We start from the raw sequence: 7,709 nt of genomic DNA, 5'->3' as shown, positions 1-7,709 counted from the left end.
ATATAGAAAATCTACCATTAGGCGCCTACACTCGGTGCGGTTGCTCCACCTTGGATATACATTAAACGTACACATGTGGTGAAGCAAGCGGAAGTCATCCGTCTTGTTGGTATCTAGAAGATTTCTATTAGGCTGCCATTCGACCAGACGACCACACAAGGATCGGGTGCGACGATTCCTCTCGCACATACTGTTCAAATTCTTCTCACTGGCATGCACCTCACCAAGTGACACATTCAGGAGTCGGGATATCAAAGCGACGTTGATTGTAGCTTCCCGACCACTACCACAAGGGATCTTGAACTGCAGAGGCTCCAGCGAAAGATCACAAATATTGGCATAAAAAGCTCGAACAGTACTTGCATTCGCGCGATACTCGCCCTCAAACAAGGGACACCAACCAGCCCCTTTCAGGCGCTCCAACAACAGAAACTCGCCATACAGCCACGGATCAACATGAGCCTCAAAAAGGACTCTACGGCCTTCATAGACTCCATGCGATAGCTCCTCCAATAAGGTTCTACCAATGGGAGCTTGAGGATCGAGGTCCCACTTGGTCTGAAATTCACGAGTGGCAGACGTGCTCGCGGTGGCACCTCTTGGCCTCCGTGCACGGGTTGAGCGGCTAGGCCCGGCTTCATCCACGGGTGCTCTCTTCTTCCCCATCAAAGAAAGAGGGGAGGAAATGGAAAAGATGGCCATGATAAACTCAAAGAGGGCCATGAGAAATGAGAGAAAGAGAGAAATATGAAGAAATGGAAACTTCCACACACTTGAGAGCCCAAAGATGGAATTGAGAGCCCAAATGGGAAGGAAAGAAAGGATAAACAGCAATGGGGGTGAGAGTTTTGAGATGGGGTGATGGGGTTTGCACAAAAATGGAGGAAGAAGAAGATTTGGAAGAGATTTAGAGAAGTTTGGAGAAGGATTTCAAGAAAAGGAGAGCTAGGGAGGGAAGTTTGTGAAGAAAATAGGTCTTAAAAGGGGTTTAAATCAATGAACCGTAGAGGGGTGGGCCACACTAGGCCAAAAACTCGTCGGCCCGCGCCGGCCCACTGATGGCATCGTCGGTCTTTGGAATTTTTGACAATGCCTCACCTTTTGGACGAGGTCCTCCTGGTCCCTTAGCTCCCAAATGATGTGGTTCCCCCCCCTGGGTCCCACTGGAAATGCCCCGATCGGCCCCTTGCATGATTCGACGACTATCGGGCCATTCGGGTAGAAATCTGATTCAAATAAAGATTTCTTGAAGATTTAAGGGTTGAAATAGGATGATAAACCATCTAAACTCATTAATAAATGATTTAGGAAAGGTTTCGGGTCGCTGTGTGTGATCAGGAGAGAGCACAGACTCGATCTCGGCGAACGTTTTCGGTAAACTTTCGCCGATAGAAGCTACGGAACACAAACACACAATCTACAATAGACTCACACCCAAATACACTAAAGTGGCGACAACGTGTGGTGTGTGACCATAACCCAGGTCCGGTTTAATCCAGATCATGCTCTGATACTAACTTGTAACACCCTGAAATCGGGGGTCGAGCATAACTCAGCTCCCGAGTTCCAAAACATCACTTATGCAACATATTTAATGATGGATGTATGTTGTCTGTATTAGTGTATAAAACATAGAATAGATTAAGCCAAATAGCAAATATAATTCAGGAATAAAAGAAGAAAGCAAGCGGAAGACTTATAGAAATATAGGTGTACAAGTACAAATCCCTGAAGTACATATACATACCAGGTTGTTCTGACAAGTGTTACTATCAAAATTACAAATATTAGATTACATCATTTAATTTTCAAAAGAAATCCTAGCATCTCGCGCATCAAAACAAGGCTCACTAGAACCCGTCTAAAAACTGCATAAAAGAGAAAGCATCCTCATCATCATCCATCTCCCGCTCTGCCTCAGAGGTCGCCTCAACATCTGCAACATCAACAGCTAAGACAGAGTCTGGTGGGTGTTTAAACACCGCCCCAGAACGTGGGAGTGAGTGATCAACTCAGAGGAACAATAAAGCATAGGTTAACATGTTATCAGTTCAATCAAGGAGTAATGATAAAGCAGAAAAATTAAACATGTCCTCAGTATTCTTGTTAATGTAAGGATGGATGCAGAATGATGCGTGCCCTCACGTATACACCCTCAGCGTCTTCATCTTACGTTACACATGACACCACCTCAAAGTGCGCCACGTCTACAAAACACATGCAAATGCGATGCATGAATATGATTACCAAGTTGTTATTAGTCCTTTTTTCATACAGCAGGATTGGGAAGCTAAGATACCTTCCTTATATCACCATCCAAACAGTGATCCATTCTAGGGTCGTCAGTCCTAGACATCTCATACGATCATATGGTTGTAGGTCGTTACAAAGGGCTTGTCACCAATCAATGCACTCCTATCATACCTTCGTTACTACACTAAGGCTCATCACCTCAATGCGGTATCCAGGTATGCTCGAGGTCACTATAAAGGGCTCGTCACCAATCAATGTAGGCCGACAGCACGAATATAGTGTCTCATACGACCATAATCGGCTTACGAGTTTAGTTGCTCACTGGTCACTATGGGGAGGCTCCTCACCCCAGCGTAGGCCGACAGCTCGACCACGGTGTCCCATACCACCATGTCCGGCTCAGGAGTCTTAGCAGATCAAGTACCATAGTTAATAGGATTTCATTGGTAAGTTTGGTACCCTAGATTCAAACAGTAGCGTCTATACATGGTGAACATACATCGGACAATCGGGTTACTTGACGAACTTGACTAGCAACAGCCTAAGATCATCACTATCGGACTTTCGACGTGCAGTCCAGGTCCGATCCAGAATTTCTAAAAATTCCCTAGAACAACTGGATTTAGCGATGGATCCCAGATTTCAGAGTAACATAGCACTAACTAATCTACAAGTTTTGAATCATGCAGATACAATTTAAAGTGATTGATGCAAATTTCACAAGCAATCGAGTATAGTGCTAACTACCCTAAAAACTACAAAGGAAAGAAAAGCACAAAATTTTCAGGGTCATTACACCTATTCACCCCCCCCCCCCCTCTAGGACATATAGCTTGGCCTTTTCAAGTGGTATCAAACCCTAATAGCTTGTTTTTAATTCTTTACTCTTAGATTCATTTCTTAAGCTAACGATCAAAGCTATATATATAAGATTTCAAATTTTGATAGCCTTTCAGTCACTAGGCCTCCACCATTTGATGGCTCCAACTATACCTATTGGAAAGCCAGGATGAGGATTTTCCTCAAATCAATGGATGAGAGTCTGTGGCAAGCCACAGTGACTGAATGGACCCCTCCTACCATGGAAGTAACTGGTGTCGATGGTTCAAAATCAATAAAAATTTCACCGTATTTCTCATGGACCACTCTTCAGAAAAATGAGAGTAGTGCCAATGCAAAAGCACTAAATGCAATCACTTGCGCACTATCACCAGATGAATTCAAAAGAATTATATCTTGTGATACTGTAAAGCAAGCTTGGGATATTTTAGAAATGACACACGAGGGTATAATAATTGTCAAGAAATCTAAAGTCCAACTCCTCACAACCAAATTTGAGGAAATACATATGGATGAAAATGAAATGTTTATGGACTTTTATACATGATTAAATGACATTGTAAACTCTATGTGGGGTCTTGGCGATAAAATCTCAGAAAGTAAAGTGTGTACAAAGATACTACGCTCACTTCCTCAATGGTTCAATTCTAAGGTAATCGCGATCCAGGAACTTCGTGATATGGACAATATGAGGGTAAAAGAACTAGTTGGGTCTTTACAAACCTATGAATTAAATTTTAAAGCTCCTAAAGGTTAATCTATCACTCTTAAATCTTCTAAATGTATTTCTCAAGAAAATTCTGATTTAGAAAATTCTGAAGACGATATGGCGCTTTTAACTAAAAGGTTTTACAAGATTTTCAAAAGTAAAAAGAGGGTTGATTTTCAAAAATCAAATGATAAGAAAAGATATAAAACTAAAACCTGAAAATCTTTAAAAGATAGTCAATGTTACAACTACCAAGAATACGGGCATTTAGCAAACAAGTGTCCTAAAAAGGACAAACCCAAAAAGAAGAGTATGTTGGCTACTTGGGATGAATCCTCTAATTCTGAAGCCTCTTCTGAATCAAAAGATTCTGAAATCGAGTCGGGCAATGAAGTTAAAGCCCTTATGACTTTAGCCAAATTCACCTTTTCAGATAACGATGATTCAATAAGTGAAGAAAATCTGAATAGTGATTGTGAAAATGAAGATGATCTTCAAGATGCTTACAATGCCTTATACAATGAAAGTTGTAAAATTGCTGTCAAACTTAAACTTCGAAAAGAAAAATTTTCAAAGCTTAAAGAAAATTTTGAGTCTCTTGTTTTAGAAAAATCCTATATTTCAGATTGTTTTGAAAAGTCTAAATGTGATTTAGAATTTAAAACCTCCTTGGTTGAAAAACTTAAATCTAAAAATGATAAACTTAAGCTTGAAAACTCTCTCTTTTGAGTTTAAAGGATACATGGAGGTACGCCCAAGGAGATCCAAAGTTTGAAAAACTTCTATCCAGATCTAGAAAATGTGGCGATAGATCCGGGTTGGGCTATGATAAGAATATACCTTCTAAATAGAAGAATACTCCTCTTAAATTTGTGAAAGAAGAAACCTCTAACTCAAAAGGGAAAAGTATTAATCAAAGTCTTTTTAAAAATACTAAAACTTTTTAAAAACCTAAAAGAAATTATAGTCCAAGTAGTTGGACTTGAGATTCTCACACGCGCACACACACACACACAAGTAGTCACTTTTTGCACATTCAGGAGATTAAATAAGCAGCTCTCATTTGTGCTATGGATGGGGTTGAAACATCTTATGAATTAATGCCCATCTAAGAATGTATGTTACAAGGTTATAACATCGGGCACAACATTCATGTAGAGAATTGAAGTTTCAAATATGGGAGTTAGACCTATTTCAGAGCGTGTAGCTAATATAGGTACATATGCATGCATGCAGGAGCTCTTCAATATTAATGAGCATACGTCCAGTAAACATATTCACAGAATAATCGCTAGTCATTATGGGCTGGAAGTCTATACATTAGTTTCACAATAGTACAACAATATAAGCCCAGTAATGCAGCAAACCAATAGATAAGAATGATAAGTTACAAAAAGATCCTCACTAAGACAAAGCAGACAAAGATGAAGGTGAATAGAGTCTCACAGATGTAAGCTTTCCCTTGCCCTAGCTCTTAAAACAACATTGGTGTAAGAAAATCAATATGATTCAATCAAAGAATGTCATCTTGTCATAGAGCTAATGAATGCACACATTAACCAAACAGAGCCAGCAACAGAAACATGAACCAGAAGGATTAAAACCCAACATCCTAAAGTATCGGTCCAGGACGATGTAAGTAGTGAACTCCCTGAGTAGCCAATCCATGAATATACTATGGATAGATGCAAACTTATAATGTAAGCCTCTGAATGTTTCTTCACGTGGAAGTTAGAAGAAATAACAACTATACCAACATATAAAAAGGACTGCAGTTGGTAGATTGGAAAACAAGAAGAAGAAAAAAGAAAGGAAAATGAAAAGGAAGAACGAAGAAAGAAAACGTTTACAAAGTTACCCCACTTGAATTAGACAACTGTAACGCCCTGAAATTCGGGGGTCGAGCATAACTCAGCTCCCGAGTTCCAAAACATCACTTATGCAACATAATTAATGAATGATGTATGTTGACTGTATTAGCACATAAACATGGGATAGATTAAGCCAAAACGCAGATATGATTCAGGGATAAGTGAATAAAGCAAGCGGAAGACTTATAGTAAAATATGTGTACAAGTGTAAGTCCCTGAATTACATATACAACCAGATCGTGTAAAAGTGTTATTTATCAAAATTTATAAGTACAAGTTACATCATTTCAGTTTCCAAAAATAGTAATCCCATAGATCCCGCGCAATAGGATCGAGGCTCGCTAGAACCCGTCTCAAAACCGCATATAGGAGAAGGCAGCCTCATCATCCAGCTCCCGCTCTGCCTCGACGTCGCATCCACATCTGCAACATCTGCAACTAAGACAGTCCGGTGGGTGTTCAGAACCCCATAAACGTGGGAGTGAGTGATCAACTCTGGAACAATAAGGCATCGGTTAACATGTTATCAGTTCAAACAATAATGATAAAGCAAGACAATTAAATAAATCCTAAGTACTCTTGTTAATGCAAGTATGAATGCAATATGATGCGTGCCCTCACGCGTACACCCTCAGCGTCTTCATCTTACGTTACGCATGACATCGCCTCAAAGTGCGCCACATCTACAAAGCACATGCAAATGCGGTGCATGGATATGATTACCAAGTTGTTATTAGTCCAATTCATACATCATGATTGGGAAGCTAACAAACCTTACTCATATCATCATCAAAACAGAGATCCATACTAGGGTCGTCAATCATAGACAAATCATAAGATCATATAGTTGAGGTCGTAGCAAAGGGCTAGACACCAATAAATGAACTCCTTTCATGCCCTAACTACCACAGATCGGCTCGTCACCTCCTTGCGGTATCCAGGTATGCTCGAGGTCACTACAAAGGGCTCCTCACCAATCAATGTAGGCCGACAGCACGAATATAGTGTCCCATACCACCATAATCGGCTCACGAGTTTAGTTGCTCACTGGTCACTACGGGGAGGCTCGTCACCCCAGCGTAGGCCGACAGCTCGACCACGGTGTCCCATACCACCATGTCCGGCTCATGAGTCTTAGCGGATCAGGTACCATGGTTATTAGGATTTCACTGGTAAGTTCGGTACCCTAGATTCAAGCAGTAGCGTCCATACATGGTTAACATACATCGGACAATCGGGTTAGTTGACGAACTCGACTAGCACGAGCGCACGTTGAATTGAACGACATAGAGTGCGCAAACACTCCGCGTGGCCAAACCACTGCCGCCAACTCTAATACGGCTCGGGTTCGTCTAATACGTCCTACGTGGCGAAAGCAATCTCAACCACGAATATAGGGTCAATTACCGATTTCCTGGACTAAGGCATAGTCCCAAATGTCCTACACTACTACAGATATTCATATGGAATGTAAAACAGTAATGGAACAACCACTCAAATCATGGTGCATACACATCTGAAGAATATCAATTTAACATAAATGTAAGCATAGGAATGCTTGAATTTAAATAACTTGGAATGTAAATGCATAAGGGAAATCATGCGCATCCATAGAAGTATTGAGAATCACTTCTCAACGCCTGCACTTAGTGTAATCAGTTACACTTAGATCATTCATGCATTTCTACAAACACTTAGAATACATGGAACAACATACATGACGCATGTTGAAATACATGCACTTAGACAATTCCTTTTATCAAGGAGTTGTCATACATGCATCTAGCATACATACATGACCAATAATCATGGCAAACATAAGTGCATATTCTATACGTATACGGTACTTTATAAATACACATAGAATACACAAATCTCAATATAGCACATGCATATCAAGAAAGCAATGCAAACATAACATTTGACATGTGAAATCTCATCCATAACAAGAATAAATCACTAACTGTGATTGAAAGCCTTGAAAACCATAACCTATACACTTAAAGTCCGCACCTTAAGCAAAGAAAGAACCGCCG

The sequence above is a fragment of the Magnolia sinica genome, chromosome 7 (genome assembly GCF_029962835.1).
Source record: "Magnolia sinica isolate HGM2019 chromosome 7, MsV1, whole genome shotgun sequence".
In the NCBI taxonomy this organism is placed as follows: Eukaryota; Viridiplantae; Streptophyta; class Magnoliopsida; order Magnoliales; family Magnoliaceae; genus Magnolia; species Magnolia sinica.
Note: the sequence above shows the minus strand (reverse complement) of the source record.